The following is a 20,404-nucleotide window of genomic DNA, read 5'->3' on the forward strand; positions in this document are numbered from 1 at the left end:
TCCAGCTCCTGCTAGTACTCCTGGGAAAGCAGCAGGAATGGGCCAAGTGCGTGGGCTCCAGCACCCATGTGGGAGACCCAGATGAAGCTCCCGGCTCTTGTATTTGGCCCAGCCCAATCTGGGCTGTTGTAGCCATTTCACGTGTGAACTAATGGCCAGAAGATGTGTGTGTGTGTGTGTGTGTGTGTGTGTGTGTGTGTGTGTGTGTGTGTGTTTCCTTCTCTCTGCAACATTACCTTTCACATAAATAAGTAAACCATGAAGAAAGGAGAAGCAGATGCAGAAGGAAAGGAGAACTCGGCGCTTGCAGTCTCACCTTCAGCAGCCAGCCAAGAGCCGCCGGCCAGTCAGTTCCAGGAAGTGACGCCTTGCACCCAGCGGCTCCTCTGGCACATGTGCTTGGAGCTGGGGACAGCGAGTTCATCTTCACACTGTTCCAGCCACATCAACTCCGATTCATGCTGTGACACAGCATGGTGTGGGTCCCCAGAGGGGGCCCGTGGGACAATGAGCGTTGCTCAGTGAATGTGTGTTGACTGAGGCACACCTCATGTCCAGGTTTGCATTCCTGAGAGCTCAAAGGATGGCGCTCTCACAGATGCACGAGGACAGCCATAATCAGAGGGGTCCCTGGGCGGAGCCTTAGAGAGGAGCAGGCAGTGGCAGTGCTGGCTGCCAGGGGCGGATGAGGCACAAAGGCGAGCTGCAGCCAGAGCAGCTGATGGACTCGGTCCACGTCCTTCTGGGCTGTGCACCTTTCACCTGGGGGTCAATCTCAACGACAGCCACTTGTGCTTTGTCCGTCTCCCCAGAGAGCATCTGATTGCACCTGTTGCTCCGTCACAGCAGGTAGCAGAGTCACAGGATCCAGGGCCCAGGGCAGCTGACAGAGCTCTGCCCCACTCCCCACTCGCGCCTTGCTTCTTGGCAGGCCTGCTCAGTGCCGCTCTGGCTTGACTCTGCCATCATTCCTCCCGAGGTCATTTCTAGGAGTTTTGTGCACTGTCACCTTTAAGATGCCAGTTTTCTAGACTTTATCGTGTGAAGATGGTATTAAAACTAAGTAATGCTCTCCAAAAACCCAACACTATTTCAGATTGAAAAGCAGCTTATGCATATTTGTGATTAATGGAAAAATTATATGTATTGTTCATATTTTGAAATGTGTATATGCTGTGGAGTAGCTCAACAGAGCTGGTGAACTAACTGCCTTACTTCGTGCTTCTCTTTTGTGATAAGAGCACTTGCAAATCTCCCTGGACAGTTTGCAAGATACAATACCTTGTTATCAGCTAGAGTCACCAGGTCCTAAAAACAGATGCTCTGAGCTGGTTCTCCTTGTCTAACTGGCATTTGCATCCTTTGGCTCCTGCCCCCGGGCCAGCAGCCTGCTCCCCCACTCCCTCCACCTGCTCCCCACCTGCTCCCCACCCTCTCCACCTGCAGCCCCAGAAGGCAGCATCCTCCTTCAGCTTCTGGGAGCTCGGCGTTTCCAAAGTTCATGTTCAGGTGAGAGCAGCATGTCCGATTGCCGCCTCACCAACATAGACCCTTCTGTACTATGAGGGTGCTGCCTTAGCATCAAAGAGCAAGATTAGGAAATCTTACCTACTGGCTACAGGCATGGCAGGCAGGCTGGCAGGCCCTGGGCATGAGGGACGTCTGGGTGTGCTCTTCAGGCACCCTTCCTGCCATGCTGTGTTGCTGAAGTAGCCAGCAGACCTGGTGTGTGAGGTGCTTACTGGGAAAGCCAAATGCAGAGGCATCATGGGTAGAGCCGGAGCTCGTGCGGCTACTCTGAGGGCAGATGCCTCCTCGAGGGTGCCGTGCTGCAGTAGGGTGGACCAGCGTGGCTCGGCGGCATGTTTGTGGCTTTGCACCTGACCTTGTGGTTCATGTGTGTGCTTCGGCTGGGTGTGAGCACCTAAGCATGAAGCAGATGCTCACTGATGCTTGCGTGCAGTTGCACAGTATGACAGTAAAAACAGTTTCAGTGGACGGTGGCGGTGTCTGAGAGCAAGAGAACGTGTCTCCAGGATGACGTACGTACTCTGCGTTGGGCTGTGCGTCTGGCCCGTCACTGGCTCCATGGAGCTCCCAGTGTCCACCTCCTGCTCAGGGGCTGGTACATGCGCCCCTCTCTCCCTTGCCTTCAATTCGTCTCTGCCAGCTTGGAGCATCTCTCCCTGATCTCCCATAGGTGGGCTGATGGCTTCTTCCGCATGTGTGAGCTCCGCATGAGGTGTCCGTGATGGCTGTTGAGGGGCAGGAGCATTCGGAAGGGGGTCACTCCCGAGTCCGAGTTAGCATTTGCTCCCATCCACATGTCCCAGCTGCAGATTTCTCCTCGTCACCATCCTCTCCTGTAAAGCACTACAGGTTTTTGCTGAGAATCCTCCTCTTGCACAAACGGGATTTGGCCAAGAAGCAGTGCCCACGTAGTCCTTGCTCCTTTCTCTCTGATCTGTCGGCACCCACAGTCTCCCTTGCTTTGCCCTGTCCACATTGCCATGCCCAGCAAGCCCCTTGCACATCGACCTGAGCCTGGCAAGCTCCCTCCTGCATCGCAGCTCCCTCTGGGCCACTTCCTGACCTGCTGGCTTCCATCAGCAAGCGCAGGTCTCTCCCTTCACTGCCCTCTGGCTGGGCTGTCCGGAGACATCTCTGGAGAACCCAAACCACCTTTCTGTGTCCCTTGGGTGCCTGATTTATACCGAGCACCCTCTCAACTAAGTCAAATGCAGCCTCCTGCCTAAGAAGCCTCTCCCAGCTCCCGGGGGCCCCTGGCCCTAGCAGATGGAGCAGGCAGAGCATCCCTGGATTCATAGGGTGTGACTACCTTGTGCTCCGATCTGGGCCTCGTAGGACTAGAGCAGTCATCAAAGTGCCTGCAACTGTAGCTATCAAGCAGCCCCAGCAGGGACTCCTGGCAGGGCCAGGCAGGCTGAGCAGGGCCGACTCCAACCTGGCATCCATGGCAGGGACCATTGTCACGACTCCAAGTCTGAGCCGCCTGTCTCCAGGTACCAGATGCAGCCCTGTGCCTGTCACCCTAGCCCCTACCCCCCGGCGTTTCTGTCTCCTCGGCTTCGAGGAGGAATTGGAAGGCAGGGTGTAGTCAATTACTGAACAGCCCTCAGCAGAAAAATGGCACTTGGATTTATTTCTTATTTCATTTCCTTTCACAGTCGGGGAGAGCTTAAAAAAGAGAAGGCATGAGAACAAGTAACAATCACGTGCAGACAGTCTCTCCAGAAAGGGTGGTTCCCAGCGGATGTCTGTCTTTTATTACAGCTGTGTTTGCGGGGGAAATGTAGAGGAGCTACCTGCACAAAGATGTCCACATGCAAACAGCAGCTGCACGTCAGGAGGAAGTGCTGTCACTCATCTCATTAGCTTTGACACGGGTTGGGAAGGAGGCCCTGCCGCAGGGCAAGCTGGTGGCAGCCAGGGCCGACCATGCACTGTGGAATCCACAATCAGGAACTGCTCTGCTCACCCCTGCGGCTCAGTGGCCTTGGGTAAGCGTACTCACGCACCGTGCCTCAGTTTCCTCACCAATAAGACAAAAACAGTGGCATCTGCTTCCCGACATCTGTCCCCTTAGCAGAGACTTCCAGGTGCCTTCCGGCCATGCCTGGCTCTGGCAGCTCTGCCTTCTACCGCCTGCTTCCTGCCCGGGCTCCCGTGGCCTTGGCCCTTCCTGTCAGCTACTGCTCTGGCCTCGGTGCCCTTCCTGCCCCCCTTTGCACAGCCCCTTGTCCCTGTGCAGGGTGCTCCCCCTCTCCCGGCACATGTGGCGCCTGGAGCCTCCAGCCCGTGACACACTGAGTGTGGTTCTCCTGGCAGGGTCTCCCACCCCTCCTGGCTGCAGCATGCCCTCAGGGAGGCACTGGCTGAGAAAGCTGCTGTACCTCTGCCCTCCCCAGGGAAGAAGAGCACCACGAGAGTGGCGGGTCAACAGGAAGAGAAGCCGAAGCAGGTGGCAGGAACGCACATCCTGCTGCAGTCCCGGCCTTCTCACCAGGGACCAGGGAGGCAGGGCCGCCCCAGCAGGCTCTCACAGCTCTTTGCAGCTTACCATTCCAGATGAGGTGAGGGACTGCTGGTGACAGCGACACAAAGCATCAGGATAGGATGCCATGGACTTCAGAGTGACAAGGGACGGTGAGGGCCATGGTTGCCTGCCTGGTTGGTCGTCTTAGCTATCTTTGGAAATGTTCCCTCGAGGACTCACTCACACCGGGCCAGCATCTGGCTCTTGTTTGGCAGGAGAGATAAATGGTGCTGATCAAGTGGTCACTCATGTGGTCACACTGGGTGTTTCCCTAGGGCCTCCCCTTGAAAGGGCATCCCTGGCTCCTGCCCCATCCTGATGCCAGCCCCTGGACGCACCCTGTTTGCTGCACGCTGGCTTCTGGCAAGCCTGCTGCTGTTGTCTCCTTGTGGTAGGACTCAGGTTGAACATCTGGAAGCCACAGGCGAACCCACTATGTCTCGCAGCACTGTCCCTCTCCTCCTGGGAGCAGATGTTGACAGAGCTCTGCAGCCCTTTTCTTGCAAAGTGGGAGCAGTGAGTGAGAAAGGGGCTGATGTTTGCTTCTCTGATGACCTGAGGCATTGATTGCGCTCGGACTCCAGGGCACAGCTTTGACCGGCAAACAGATTCCAAGAAGGAAAGCCCAAGACCAAGATCATGTGTGTTCACTGTGCACGATGACTTAAAAAATATAGAAATGTATTTAGAAAATACAACACCGAGAGCAGGTGGTTAAGATTCCACATCCCACCTGGGAGTATCTGGCAGCTCTGGCCCCTGACTCTGGCTTCCTACAGATGAGAACTCTGGGAGGCAGCAGGTTCCTGCTACAGGCTCGCGCTCCTGGCTCCTGGCTCCTGGCTCCTGGCTCCTGGCTCCTGGCTCCTGGCTGTGGCCCCACTCATGGCAGGCAGCTAGGGAGTAAAAAAGCTTGTTTTGCCACTCTGGCTCTCTCACACTTCCCCTTCAAGACAGACATGTTTAATGCAATGTGGCAGCAATATTATTCTTTCTGCTTGGATGTTGGGATTAAGGACATCAGTAGGTTAGGGGCTAAATGAACCAGCATCCTGAGCTGTCATCTAGCACTCACTGTTGTGTAACAGGATCCAAACCAGGACTCAAGGCAGCCCTGAAAGGATACAACAAGCCAGCCTGAAGGCCAGCCCAGGCTCTCCTGGGAGTGCTGGTGTTGGTCTCAACCCTCTCTCCTGGTTCTCCCTGTCCAGGATGGGGCAAGTTGCAGAGGGCTCGTTTTCTGGGTCTTATCGTGGCCCTGGCAGGTCGAGGCAAGCCTGCTGTCCTCCTGGTCCTCTCCTACAGGCAGGCGGCTGGTCAGGATCTGGACTCTGGTCTTCCCGGTGAGGCTTTTACTGCTGGGTTGGTTTTTCCTGCAGCATCCATGTGTCTGTTTAAGACAAGGGAGAGCCAGCACTGGCAACTGACAGGTGGAGGCCGACAAAAGGTCACGAGTCCTGACGTTGCCCACAGGCTAAGCTTCTGACAAAGCTGCAGGCTGAGTCCCTTAATTCTCATCTAGAACATTGCGTGTGTGTTTTGTGAAATGGGATACTCCATTTGCCATTTTGTCATAAAAGTTGGAGTACTTAAGTCTAAATAAATCATATTTGGACGATTGATGCAGCAATGAATGTTTAAGCATGAAATCTGAGCGGGATTAGTAAGCTTTGTGCCATATTACAATCTGAGATCACTTTAACATAACCCTCCAGTTATGAACTCTCTGTGGAGAATCTGCTCCTTACGTAAGGAAATCAATCGCATCCGTGGTAGGCGACTCTGTTCACATTATCTTAAACATGCTGGGGTGCCAGAAAATTGAATGGTGTGGAACTGGTTTTGCAATTCTCCCCCTTACATGATAGCTCAATGCTAATGTGCTCTGAGTTGGAAGTGGGAAGACCAGGGACTGCGGTGGGGAGGGTGGAATGGATTTCACACGGGGCTGAGTTGTGTAGCTTGCATGGGACAGAATTCTGGTTCTTGTCCAGGTTTGGTCCACACTGCTTGGCTCAGGAGCCCCAATGGTAATAGAGAAAGTTCATGCTCTCTTGAAAGAGAAGCAAGCAAAATAGAAGGCTCGCCATAATGTAAGGATGTTAGATAGGTCGTCGTGTTACACAGCCATTTATTAAGTGTGGATTCAGGAAAGATCTTCAGATGCCAAGTTTGTGAGTGTTAGCCGCAGACCTCAGTAACAGATCCTTCTACGGTTACATGGAAATTGCCATAACATCTTTGTGTTTGCATTTCAAAACATCCTCTCATGTCGTCATTTTTCCATCAGTCCATCCATTCATGAAACTGTTGTCCGTGCCTGCTGTGTGGGCTCCATGAGAACAGCTGGTGGGGTCCCTGTTCTTGTGCGTGGGGTAAAGATGGAACCCCTCCCCTCCTCTGCCCTTGTCTTGCTCTTGGCTCACAGGGAATTATGCAGGAACACGGAATACACCCAGGAAATGGCAGTGTTGATTGGAAAACATAGCTGTTTTCAAGAAGCAAACATATGGGAGCAGGCACATAGGTTAAGACGCCCACGACCCAGATCAGAGCTCCTCTGTCTGATTTCTGGTGACAGCTTCCAGCTAATGAAGACCCTCGACGCAGAGCTGTAGATCAACTACTTGGGCCCCTGCCACCCATGTGGGAGACCTGGGTTGAATTCTCACATTCTTGGCTCCTGGCTTCTGTCTGAACCCAACCCCGGCTGTTACAGCCATTAGGGGAATGAACTGGTAGATAGAGCACAGCTCTCTCTCCACATCCCGTCTCCTTCTGCCTCACACCCTCCCTCCAGCCCTCCGTCTGGGGCCAGCATCATGATATAGCTGGTAAACTACTGTCCAGGAGACCAGCATCCCACAGAGGAACACAGTTGTATGTCTACCTCTTCCAGCAGGCTTTTGGCTGGCTGTTAAATAACGCAAGTGTATTTCAGTCATTCAGTGCTGATGGCCGAGCCTGCAGAGGCACACCAGGACTGCGACAGGAACTGCAAACCAACAAAATAGCAGGCATCATTTTCATTAATTTCTGCTCTAAGATGCTTCTTTGTGCGTGACGAGATTTTGTAATTGAATAGGGAAATGGATCAATAACTTCTAATGCAAAAGCAAATTAGCACTTCATAAATATTTATATGAGGAAAATGAAGTGCTTGTGTCTCTCCATTTTAAATCCTTTCCCAGGAAGTGCCAGGCAGGCCCTGAGCTTATCGTGTGGGGGGCGCTGCAGGGGTGCTGGGGAGGAATGACACTGCGTTGTATTGTAGGAGTCATCAGGCTTGCATTGCGTTCAGATGCCCTCTTTGCTTCGGTTTCCCATTTCCGACCCGTGGTCCCTGGCTGCTGAGCCCTCCGGGAGGGCAACTGAGGCTCTCCCCTCCTGCAAGTCCTGAGCCCTGTGGTCCGGAAGCCAAGACTCAAACCTTAGGAGCCAACAGTCATGAGAACATTCTGGACTTTACCAGATGAAGATTAGGAGAATATTCCGGAGCTTTCCGGGTACCTGTTTTTGTGTGCAGAATTAGCATCATCATTGTACCTGGGTTTGTGGTCAGGATTCTAGGCTGTTGAAAGCAGAGCCGAGGGCAGAGCAGCCGGTTCAGAGATTTCTTCCCCTCCCATCATGTTTTATGCGTTGTGCCAGTTGAATTTAGATGGGCACTTTGTGAAACTTAGTTTATGGAATGCTTCTCTTTGATGTATAATTAGATTTTTGGCATATTTCTTTTTAAAAATGAGAACGGATTTCTTTGAAGGCAAAGAAGAGGACTTAAGAGACATGCATCTGGGTGTTGCCATCATGGAAAGCTTTCTTAAGCTCTCAGCCCCACCCACATCCACTAGCCTACCTACCAGGTTACCGATGACGGCTTCCTGTATCAAGCTGTGCGTGCACCATGGCCGAAACATTTAGCTTGCATTTGTTCACATCGAGGTCACCCCCACTAGACCAGAAGTGTCCTCAGATGCCCGGACCCTGGCCTGCTTCTCCCTTCTTGCTCAGCCTGGCATGTGTAAGCACTCTAACTAATTGGCAAATTAATGCAAGATTTCCCCTATAACATTGAACACAGTCAACAGTGTCTCCATGACTCGGTAACATTTTTTTTTCTTTCAGTATTTGAAATGCATGACTCATTTTTCCTTATGAAGTCCCAACGTTACCAAAAATCACTTTAACTTTCTCCCTAGGACTGGCTTTGTCTAATTTAGCCAAGAGTGGTGTTGACCACTGATGCTGGGTGTGTGGGAAATCCGTCTTGATTCTGACCCATCACAGCAGCTCATGTTGAGGCAGTGTGCAAAGGAAGTGGTGCCAGTTGACTGTACCTTGTGGAACGACTTGATTACAAAAACAGGAAGCCAGAATAGAAAGGAGTCAGGAAGTAGCTGGGACTGAAGGCACCCTACGCTGTAGAGGTCCCTGCGGCAGCAACAGCCATGCCAAGGGAAACAGCAGACGGGAGGAAGTGTCTTTATCAGAGATTGGTGAGAGCTAGGAGGTTCCCACACTCCCTGCCTGAGTGTCTGAAACCAGGGCCTGGGGCCGCCCGGTACCTGAGGCTGGGGACGGGGTGCGGGGGGGCTGCCTTTGGGGTCTTGCTGGCTACAGCCTGTGGCAGACAGAGTTAGCTTTGCTCGTTGGCCATTCCAACAAGATAGCTGTGAGAGCGCTCTGTCTGAAGTGGTCTGGCTTGATGTTTTTGAAAATGCCATCCATTTGATTTTATGTTTGACAGGCAGAAAGAGTTCTGCCCTCCGCCGGTTCGCTGCCTTCACTCTAAACACGATTAGCACCTGCACCCCGTTGTCCTGAGCCAAAGTAATGTGACCTCAGGCCTCAGAAACACAATGGCCATTTGTTTTCTGCAATCTTTAAGACTGTATTGATTATCTGCACAAGAGGAATTCCCATCCTTTGGTGCCCTAGGACCTGGTGCAAGGTGACTCCTGGTGTTAGTAATTTGCTTGACTTCAAGTTCATTGCTTTCTATTTCTTTGTTTTCAGCTTTATATATGGGTCCCCCCTGAGCTGGTTTTTCCACTTTCTGAAGGCAAAATGTTGTTGGCTTTTGTGTTTAAAAAATTAAGATTAATTTGTATTTAACTTAAAAATCAGAGTTATAGAGTAAGGGAAAAAAGAGCTCTTCCATCCGCTGGTTCACTTCCCAAATGTGTGCATTGGGCAGAGCTGAGCCAGGCCAAAGCAGGAGCCAGGGTCTCCATCCATACGTGGGCCAACTTCCACTGTTCTCCCGCATTAACAGGGAGCTTGGTTGAAAGCAGAGCAGCTGGGATTCGAACCTGTGCCAGGACACCATCTGCCACGCTGGGTGCTGCGTGTGAGCCGCCCTCAGAGCTCACAGGAGAGGCAGCCTCGCCCCCATGCAGCTTCGTGTCGTCCGCCCATCCTACATCGTAACCTTCAACCCAGTGTCTTTATCACACATGACCGTGAACTCTACCTAAATAAGTGAATCCTAAGGGACCTGTTGATAATCAATCACTCCCTGGAAGGTAGCTGAGCCAACACTGAGAGTCAAGACTGTGGACAGGGAGCAGTTCTTCCACTCCTCACTAGAGCTGGGAGCCTTGGGTGCAGAGGTGCCAGGGTCCCCGCAGGCCTGGGCTACACCGCAGTTCCACTGCTGCTTCACCGGAAAGCCCTAAGAAAGAATATTCTGGTTTTGCTTGAGGTCCTTCTGCTCAGGGACTGTGCTAGGTTAACTAGCATGTGTGGCACAGTTCTGTGACCTTGGGCCCACCAGGTGGCATGGGGGTGGGAGGCACATGTCCCTGGCGCTGACCATGCACACAGAGTACTGCTCCCATCAGCCCACCTGGGAGAGCACCAGCCTCCTGCCTGCCTTCAGGAGCTCGGCGCCAGCAGTGACACCAGGCAGATCGTGAGCCCAGAGAGAAGGAGGCGGCCCGGCGTTGTGTTTCTGGCACCATCTCCCACTGTTTGAGAAACAGATGTTTAAAAGAAAAGCCTTTAGAAACCTCTCCTTGCTGTCCCAATGGTCCTCATGTTGGAGTTTGTATTTTCCAAGCCATTGTTATTGTTACAATTAAATAATAACAGTATTCTGTGTCATTGCTTCTGGAATCAAACCAGCCCCAGCCCAGGCGGGTTGCAGCATGGAGCACCTGGCTGGGTGGCCCATGCCACATATGACTCATGTCCTCAGAGTGGCCACGTATGACTCATGTCCTCAGAGTGGCCCCTGAGTCTCCCTCCAGTCTCTGGTGGCTGCTTCCCTCTGGTAAGATGCAGGCCTGGCCTGCACATATCTAGAGCATGTGTGCCGTAATATGCGTGTCTGTGAACTAAAGCATCTTTGTATGCTATTGTCTGATTGTTGTATCTGCAGTTTTTTCTATAAGTGTGACATCCTTTCCAAAGAACACTCTGAAACCTGTAATCGACATGTCCCAGAGCAAGAACCGTCGCACGTTCCCTCCTCACTGACACCGGTGTCTCTCAACGAGGGTGACTTTGCCCTCCAGAACACAGCTGACACTACCTGGGGAAAGCTCACAGGACTGGCACCCTGGGGACATGGCTGGTGGCCACAGGTGGGGGCTGGGGTACTGCTAATCACCCCACCAAGGCACAGGCCCGAGAGGTCCTTCCGTCCACAGAAGTGCCTAGCACCGACATCACCAGTGCCAGAGTCTGGGCACCGCGCCTGGCGCTCCTCCACAATTCTACAGGTGTGGGGACTGCCCTCCTGGCTTCCTGTTCCGGCCCCTCCCTGGGGTCAAACACCAGACATCTTGGCGCTTCTCACCTCCACACTTTAGCGTGCATTTCAAACTCACACAGTTGCTTTCTTGTGTGACCACGGTGTCATCATCATAGCCAACGAAACAGGTGCTTGTGCCCCAGGACTGTGGTAACTGGTCCAGATTCAAGTGTCCCCGGTCCAACAATGCTAGGACTGGTGGAGAACTCGAATGTGATTGTTTCATTATGGAACTATCCACCCTGGTGGGAAAAACAAGCACATACACAACACCGGATCCATTTTCTGGATGGAGCCATTTCCTCTGTGTTAGAATGTGCAAGAGAGAATTTAGCACATCATTGTTTTGTGGCCCCAAAGTGTTGATGAATTCAATAAGCTTGTAGGTGATTGTGATATTTTTTTCTTTCCCATAGAACTATTTAAAGGGATTACTAAGGCAGCTCATTGTGTTTTTTAATCATTTAATTATACCTCTCTTTCCCTCCACATGCTTAGCTATTTCCCCCACTCTCCCACCTCAGACACATGGAAAGCTTTCAGCTTTTAATGAAGAAGTTTCTGGAGCTTGTTTTTAGCACGTGAGCTTAGTAGCACACATGATGTCATCCCCATTTACAATGTTGCGTGCCAGAGCGCTGTGTGAAAGCGAAACCATCAATCCGCTCCGAGCTCTAGTTGCTGGGTTCTTTGGAGGAAGCCATCTGAGGAACAGCCCCGTGACTAGGGAGCCACACAACTCAGAAGCAAGCATGTCTTTTTCTCTGGTCAAAGTCCACCCTGGGAAGTACGGTTTTGTTCCGGGCTGGGCTCGTTGTGTGCATGTCCAATTTTACTCCATAGCCAGGACATCCTAGACACATAGCTAGGGAGAAGCCACAACTGGAAGAAGAAAGGTTTAGGCTCTACTATTGTGGCACGAGGTCAAGCCACTGCCTGTGACACTGGCGTCTCAGCTGCTCCACTTCCACTCCAGCTCCCTGCTAGTGCCCCGGGGAAGACAACATAGGAAGCCCAAGTGTTTGAGGTCCTGCTATCCACATGGGAAACCTGGGTGGAGTTTTGGGCTCCTGGCTTTGACCTGGCCCAACCATGGCTGTTGTAGCCATTTGGGGAGTAAACCAGTGGATGGAAGATCTCTCTGCCTCTCACTCTAACTCTGCCTCCCCAGTAAGTAGTTAAAAGAAAAGGAGAAGAAAGAGCTCTGCCACTTCCCCTAGGGCTGTGAGCTTTGTTGTTGCTCTAACACCAACAACTCTGGATCCTCCATCTGATAAAATCTTTTTCTCTGGCCAGTGAGTAACACACCCGATGGCGTGGACAGTGAGGGACCCTGGATCATTCATCCAGGCCATGGTGACAGCTTCAGATAGGAACCGACTCATCTCCTCCGTCCTGATTTTTAACTATTCCTACAATCTGGGACCATGAAGTTTGTAAAAGAGCGTTCACGGCTGGAGTTATGTTTTGTGTTGCCTGACATTACTTACATAAACCCACAAGGTACTTCCTATTGTCCCATCCAGTTCTCATCCCTCGCACTACCTGCACCTGTCAAGTACGTTCAGAAGCACTGATGTACCCGGGGCTGGCCACGTGGGGGAGGTGGGGGTCTGCTGACCGGCGGGCAGCACTTACTCAGGCTTTACCCCAGGGACAGACCCAGCCGTGATGCCTTGACCCTGGCATCTGACATTTGAGGATTCTTGGGGGTTTTCAACAGCTCGAGAGCTTACTACAAGCCTCTGAGAATCAGCTACCACAAGGCAGGGTGCTCGGCTGATGTTACAATTACTTTTTGTTGTGGTTTCTTTAAATAATAATAATAATAAACAGAAGAATACATCCTATAAAGCACCCAGCAGCTACAGTTCAGGTGGGCTACCTGGTTTCATATCATGGTTTTATAATTTACAGCCATCTGATGCCCAGAGACATGAAACACCCCCCGCCCTCTGTCTCTCTCTCTTGCTCGTACTCTCTTTTAAGATTTATTTGTTTTTATTGCAAAGGCAGATTTACAGAGAGAAGCAGAGAAAAAGATCTTTCATCCGCTGGTTCACTCTCCAGATGGCCACAATGACCAGAGTGGCCAGAGCTGAGCTGATAGAACGTCAGGAACCAGGAGTTTCTTCCAGGTCTCCCATGCAGGTGCAGGGTCCCAAGGACTTGCCATTCTCTGCTGCCTTCCCAGGCCACAAGCAAGGAACTGGAAGAGAAGTGGAACATGAACCAGCTCCTATATGGGATGTGGCACTGACAGGTGGAAGATTAGTCAGTTGAGCCATCACAGCAAATCCCGCCCTTTGTTTAAGGGGCGCTACAGACAGGAGTGCCCACTTGATGTTGCTGGAAGCCCAGGGTAGGGGAAAGGCTGGGCAGGATTTCTCCTGGTCAGTCTCAGATAACTCATCAGGCAAGATGTCCAAGGAGTGGAGGGGCTCTGTACCCCCAGACTCGCATCTGGGGAGCCCTTCATTTGAAAGGCAAAAGTTCGTCCTTTTACACTCCTGAGTGTGGTGCCTAGAAGCCACAGAGGAGGACCAGACAGTCCCAAGGGCTGACCAAGAAGACATGAGGAAGCAAGGGTCTCCTTCCCCATCGCCGGTCCCTCCCGCCGTCTATCTCCTGGCAGCCTCACAATGGAAAATCACAGAGCATTGTCTTTGAGCAGGCAGGAGGGAACAAATTTAAGCTCACACACGTTCCGTGAGTTTGGTTCAATAGAGGTCAGTTTTTAAGAGAGCCCAGCTGGCCGGCCCACAAGTCTGCCTGGGAGCTGGCTGGCTGGCTGGCTGGCTGGCTTCCGCCAAAGCCAAGAAAATCCCCTTTGGCCTGCGAGCACCAATTAATAAAAGTTGCTCACGGAGCCGTGTGGGTGAGGAAACCGGAGCTGACACGCGTCCAGCTTTCTGGGAAACCGCTTAGCGGGTCGCCGGGCCTGGAATCCCGCTGCGCTCCAGCTCCGGGCTGTGCGGCAGACACCACTTACTCCAGCGGTGTGCGGACGCAGCGCAGCCCGCATCGCAGAGTTCTGAGCCTCAGAGCTGGATATCCAGGCTTGGACTTGACAGTTCAAAAGCACCTGGTTAAATGGGGTTTTATTCAATCAGCTAAGAAATGTCCTCTTTAAAGATGGGTCCTTCAGAGGTCTTTTAAGATTTCTTTTTAGCCACAAAGTGTGAAGGAGGGAGAGTGGAAAGGAGGAGAAATGTAAACTGCCCACTGGTTTACTCTCCACATGACCGCAGGCCAAAGCCAGCATCCTGAAACTTCCGTCTAGTTCCCACCGTGTGGGTGCAGGGACCCAAGCCTGTGGACCATCTCCCACTGCTTTCTCGGGCCCATTAACAGGGAGCTGGATCAGAAGCAGGGCAACCAGGACTTGAACTGGAGCTGACAGGGGATGCTAACATTGCAGCAAGCAGCTTTACCTACTATACCACAATACCGGCCCCTTGTATTGGGTCAGGCCTCCTCCTTGCAGGACCACCAAGCCATGATTCTGAGCCTTAACTTTCTGCCTGAGTTTGAGGGTCACCTGCTATCCAAACCACACCACGCACAGCTGCAGCTCGGGCCCTCGGGAAGTGACAGAGGGCACTTGATGGGCCCCGCCCTACTCCCACACAAACCGAAGTAAAGGAATGGTAGACAAGGTGCAATGCTCTTGACAACAATCAGGACAGAAGACAAGCGATGAGAACCAGTTCTAAAAGGGGGCTCTGGGGGACAGCTGTCCCAGAGAAGGAACGAGGGTTTGTAGGAATTGAGGAGAAGAAGAAAGCCAGGAGAGTGTTCTGGCACAGAACTGCTGCAGAACACCGAGCTGGAGGCTTGGGGTACAAAAGTGAGCCCACAAGCGTAAGTAAGATGAGATGGGCCAGAGGAACACAGCAGGTGGCAGTCCACACTCCACTGAGGATATAGAGCGGGTGGCAGGCTCCACAACAGAAGAGTATTGCAGCAGATACCAGTTCAGACTACTGGAATGTTGAACAGCTGCCAGTCCACATTACATGAGGATGTAGAGCAGGTGTCAGTCCACACTCCACTGAGATAACACAGCAGGTGCCAGTCCACACTCCACTGAGATAACACAGCAGGTGCCAGTACACACTCCACTGAGGATGTAGAGCAGGTGCCAGTCCCTACTATGGGATTTAAAACAAAATTGTGCCCAGATTCTATTGGGAACAAGGGAGGGACCAGAAGCAAGGTCTGAGTTCTGGCTTTTGAATGAGAAACAAGCCAAAATGAAGCAAGATGGAACATGAGAATTTGCTAGATTATTCCAGAAATGGAGGCACTGGAGAGCAGTGACTAGAGCCAGAGAAATGCTGGTTGTGTCTGACAACATTGGTTAACCTCACTGATAGTAAAAAGTGCTTGCAGCACGTGGGCCAGCTCTGTTTGTGGGTGTCTTCCTGGGAACCCTGTGGGGTCAGTGTTGTCCCTCCTGTCTTAGAGGCAGACACTGCAGCAACAGATCACATTTGATGTACAAGGTCACAACCACAGAAGAAGGCAGAGACAGAATTGCCCAAGCTCCATTGCTACATGGCTGTAGAGGAGTCTTCAGAAGGTACAATGTCTCCCTTTGCACTGATCTGTGACTCGGAAATGTACCAACTGCAGAGTGCCTTTGGGAGCAGGCCTTGACCTTAGATGTAAACAGGGAAGACCCCACCCCAGGCGCAGCCTCATTTAACCCCTTGAACCAACCTTGTGGACAAAAGGGAAGGGTGGCATGCTTTCCTACCTGCAAGTGCCTGTGTCCCAGGACTTGGTGGAAGATGTGTTCTGTCCTCTGACACTTAAAAGCTATGTGACCTGGAACAAGGGCCTTGCCCCATCTGAGCCTCAATGTAAAATAGTGAAATAGACAAGAGTAAAATTTCAGGGACACGGCTGCTGCCCTGTGCTGGGCTGGCGGACCCGCTGGAGGAAGGCATGGTAGAGGACCCCTGGATCTGCGGCATGAGGCCCTTGTCGGGAAGTTGGGGTGAGCCTGAGTGTGTTTGAGGTTGTCAGCCTGTCCTCTATGTTGACAGTCTTATTATTTTCTTACGTTTGCATTGCTGAGACCTGGTAACTGTCATTCTGTGAAGGTAGTCATGTTCCCTTAGGCACAGCCAAATCGGCGAGGGAATCCCTGGTGCCCATGTTGGTGACACAGGGAGGTGGCAGCACAGAGCTCTAAGACCCTTGCCCTGGGCCACTAGGGCAGGAGCCGTGGCAGGAGACACAGCAGCTCTGGTATTTTTTTAAAGAGTTTTTTGGTATTTATTTGAAAGACAGTCACAGAGAGCGGAGGGAAGAGAGGCACAATCCACCTACTGGCTCACTCCCCAAAAGGCCACAATGGCTGGACGGCCAGGAAGCCAGGAGCTTCTTCTGAGTCTCCTTGTGGTGCAGGGACACAGTGGGGTCACCCTCTGCTGTTTACCCCATGCTGGCAGGGAGCTGGGCCAGAAGCGGAGCATCTGGGATTCGAACCAGTGTTCTCACTGGAAGCCAGCATTACGTAGGCGAAGGCTTAACATACTAACTACATCGCAGCATTGGCCCAGGATCAGCCCACGGCTGTCAGTGGTGATGCACAGAGCCTGCAAAAAGGTCATAAGAAATGTGTCATATGAAAACATTGTGTGGACTGGAAAATCAGGAGGTGGATGCACCAGCGCGAGCTTGTCTGAACTTGTTGCTTCCCACAAGCTTTTCACAGGCCCCTCCTGTGTGGCCCATGGACTTTGTCAAGGGCGAGGTCCCATGAACGGTCCCAAGGCTTGCTGTGTCTCATGGGGGCTCCGTGGGCTGAGAATTTATACTCGACTTAGAATTCTAAGAAATTATTTGTCCCCCGCAGCTTTCCAAATGCCATGCCAGCAGTTTTCTCCATTATACTTGGTAAAACTAAATGAGGAAGAGCTGGGCCAAGGAAGCTTCTTTTTTTAAAAATAAATAAATAGATTCTGTTGGAAAACAAAAGTTGTTTTGATCATGCTAAGTATTTCAGTAAAGAGAGAATAACAAAAGAAAATGGGATGTAAATGTTCCATTGTTCTTACAGATGTAGAGTTCCAAAGAGCTAGGATCCCAAAATGCTGAAATTATAACCAAAAATCATTTCAGCTGTGGGGCTCAACTGAGTGTGAAGAGAAACAACGTGAGCCCTGGCGTTTAGTCCAGTACCGTGGGAGAACGTTTCCAGGCAAACACACTGTCTGATTCTGCAGGTGCGTCATTTGCCGTCTTCCGAGCCACCTGCTGGTATTTCTTCCTAGAAAGGCAGTGTAGGCAATGGTTGGCAAGGGACAACCTTGGGAGCTCACAGCATCAGGGTCAGACTCCGAGGACTTAGCTGTGTGGCCGTGGACAGGACTCCTCAGCGCTCTGAGGGTTCCTCTGCACCTCTCAGCAGTCAACACCCCAGGTCTCTGTGGAGGCCTCACCGTTCCCAGCCAAGCATGAGCGACGGAGCAGGCTCAGGATCTGTGAGCTTTCTCCAAAGGCAAGCAAGAAGCATGACTAGTTTTTCAAGAGGCCCAGGCCCAGTGGCAGTCCACCTGCACCTCCCTGCGCAGGTGGCAGGTGGAAGCAGTCCACCGCCTGGTGCCTGTGCAGTACCATACCCGTGGTAGCAACAGAACCCCGAGCTTCCAGCCACTCTCTGAAACCGGCTGTGGGGTGTCCCGGGGGGACGGGCCTGCCTGCACTGCCCGCCTTTCCCCTCATTCTTTTCTCCGCACATGTTCAGCTCTGCCTGAGGATTGGCCCATCTCACTGGATACAGTAACTGGAAGGGCTCACCCTGATGTTTAATTCTGATTTCCATGGTGTGTGAGGTTTTGTGACAGCCCCAGGACTGGGTCCCGCCTGCCCGGGACTGATGGCTGTATTTTCACATTTTTGTTAGAGAAACAATTTGCCCAAGTGTCTATGCGGTTGGCTTTGTCATTAACACAATAATGACCTGTGCTCCGTGAATCTTCAGCAGTGAATGAGCCCGTCCCACCCCCGGCACCACCTCTGCAACCACAGAGCAAGCCTGTCTCCTCTATCTGCAGTTCATCCATGTGGTTTGTATAGGTTTTGTAGTTTGTGCAGTATAATGTAGTTTGGACACGAAATTGGCTTTACTGCTGCAATGCCCCTGTGTTTGTCTATGCATTTATTCATTAGGCATTGACTGTGTGCCAGGCCCCCTGTGAGGTATTGGGATATAGCTCAGCCCCACATGGCAGGAAGGCAAATGCAGGTTCCTGGCAGGGACCTAGGAGAACGAGTGCTGGGAGGTGCTTGTTGTGTTGGAACTAAACCCGGTGGATTGGCTTCCCGTCTCTGGGCTTTGAGACGGCAGTGAGTCGTCGTAAGGAAATCCATCTCCTTTAAACTGTGTGGCTGAACTGCAGTAAATTTGGAGTGGAATCTTTTACCTACGCATTGATCTTCTAAAAAGCCACAGGATCTTTGGTTTGATACATCATTTCAGAGATGCAAGAACTTGGGATTATGAACTCTGAAGGGTGATCTTTGGCCAGCCGCATCCCAGGACTTAGGCATCAACAGCCCCTGGCACTTGGGTGGCTCGGTTCCAGCTTCACCCCGGCCACACCCAGTGAGCTGCATGCCCACATGTCCGCCTCAGTCTCCGCTTCTGGAGTCACCTTTCTGGGTCAGCATCTCCCAGCCCAGGATCCTTCCCAGGGACTGCTCAGCTGTCATTCCTGTGGCTGGGTGCCCCCAGAGCAGGCGGGCCTGCTTCATGATGTGGATGCTCCAACAAGCCTCCAAGCTGTCCTTGCCTCGGCCTGTCCTCTCCTGCTCCTTTCAGCCACGCAGTTGCCGTGGGCATTGAGCTCCAGTGCCTGCTGTGCTCAGTGGCTCCCTCCCGTGGCACAGGACCATGTGGGTTGCATCAGCCCTGAGGGTGTGCCCCCCGCCCAACGTGTTTGCCTCAGCAGCACACCCAGCACAGCTTGACAGCCTGTGTTGTTTCATATCTCTGAGGCTGCAGCCCATTCACATGCCCTCCTAGGCCCCCATGCCTGGGAATATGTGGTCACCCCTGGGTGGGGTATTCATCTGCTTATCTCCTACCGCTCACTATACAGAGTCATCCTAACTCCTGACGCTGTCCTGGTGACCTGGCCACACTGGGTCTGTCTTTCCCCAGTTGGAGAGCTTACCGAGATGCAGCACGATCAATACCCACTCGGTGAGATAACTTGTAGCTGGTGCTTGCAGCAGCTTAGCAAACGGGGGCAGCAGCATCAGCTCTTGGCACGGCTGTCCAAAGGAGCAGGCCGCCTGGTTAGACCAGCTCACCACACAAGCAGAACGAACGGCCTCCCGAAACCCTCCCCTCCACTCCCATTTGCTAATAGGAGAGTCCATCAAATCGGATTTTCTCTTTGGCGAGATCCACAGTACTGCTGCTGTCACTTTTCCAACACGGCCATCGTCCGTCCTCCCTGCCTAGGGTCCTCCCCCGGAACAATGCTTTCTTAGCTCTGTCTGTGACACCTTGGCAAGCCCTGCCTCTGGAGAAGGACATGGATAAGGGCTGGGGAGAGTTCTAGGCCAGAAGGGACAATGCCTGTGTGTCTTCCCCAAGTTCATTCACTTATGACATATCCCACTCTGCTTAGCATTGCTTCTTTAGCAAATGCCCAGTCAGTGCCACTTGCGAGGCCTGGTGCAACATGAGAGCCCCAGGCACCACCATGGAAGCAGGCCCTGGCAGGTCACTGGCCTTCAGGCAGCTCGCTAAAGTTGAAACACAAGTCATGTCTGACTCGTTGGGACAGAAGCTGTCAGGTTTCCCTGAGACACAGGGGCTGGCATGGGGCCTGCCAGGTCTCTGCTCAGCAAACGGTGCCCCATGTGGGAGGGAGGAGGCAGTGGCAGGCTTTTGGGGGTGGGGCAGGCCACCACCCTGCTGCAGCCTCCACCCTGAAGGGTTAACAGACAGACACGGAGGGGGACGCTCCAGGGGAATGTGGTAATCTCATTGAAGGCCAGAGTAGAGACCTGTCACACGTGGCATAGCCAACCCAGAGGACATGAGCGGGACAAGATATGAAATGTTCTGGAACCAGCCAGCGGCCAGCAGTGGCAGGAATACGGTGAGGGGAAATCAATCAATGAATCTTTTTAAAAAGACCTGAGTGACCAATAATAGCACGAGACTTGCACTTAGCAATGAGCAGTAAATGACATCGACAAAGACTGGCATCGTGTAAGCTCTTCTTTCCCTGAGTGCCACCTTCCACCAGGCCTCCAAGGTTATCCCAGGCCCTGCCTCAGCCGTGCAGCAGCCCCGAGTCTCATGTCAGGCGTTGTGCCTTCCGCCTCCCATCTCCTCGTCTCTCTCTGCTGCCTGTCCTCAGCACCCCACCCCAGCCAGCTCTTAGTACACAGCAGGTGCCCAGGAAATCCTTCCTGTGATGGGGCTGAACCGGGTGAGGTGGCGCATGTCCTCCGGAGCACACAGAATGGTTTAAAGCCCAGAGAAGCACCGCTTTGCCATCTCCCGTGAAGCTCCAGTGGGTTGCACAGTTTGGAGAAGAGACGAGGCATGCTCC

At 52.5% G+C, this 20,404-nt stretch overlaps 1 protein-coding gene across 1 annotated transcript in view; it reads left to right on the forward strand.

Annotated features, from left to right (window-relative positions):
- ADAM12 (ADAM metallopeptidase domain 12) overlaps positions 1-20,404 on the forward strand; it is a 267,367-nt gene that overhangs the window by 140,037 nt on the left and 106,926 nt on the right. The window lies entirely within an intron of this gene.

The sequence above is a fragment of the Ochotona curzoniae genome, unplaced genomic scaffold, assembly GCF_017591425.1.
Source record: "Ochotona curzoniae isolate NIBS_2020 unplaced genomic scaffold, NIBS_Ocur_1.0 contig_66, whole genome shotgun sequence".
Taxonomy (NCBI): Eukaryota; Metazoa; Chordata; class Mammalia; order Lagomorpha; family Ochotonidae; genus Ochotona; species Ochotona curzoniae.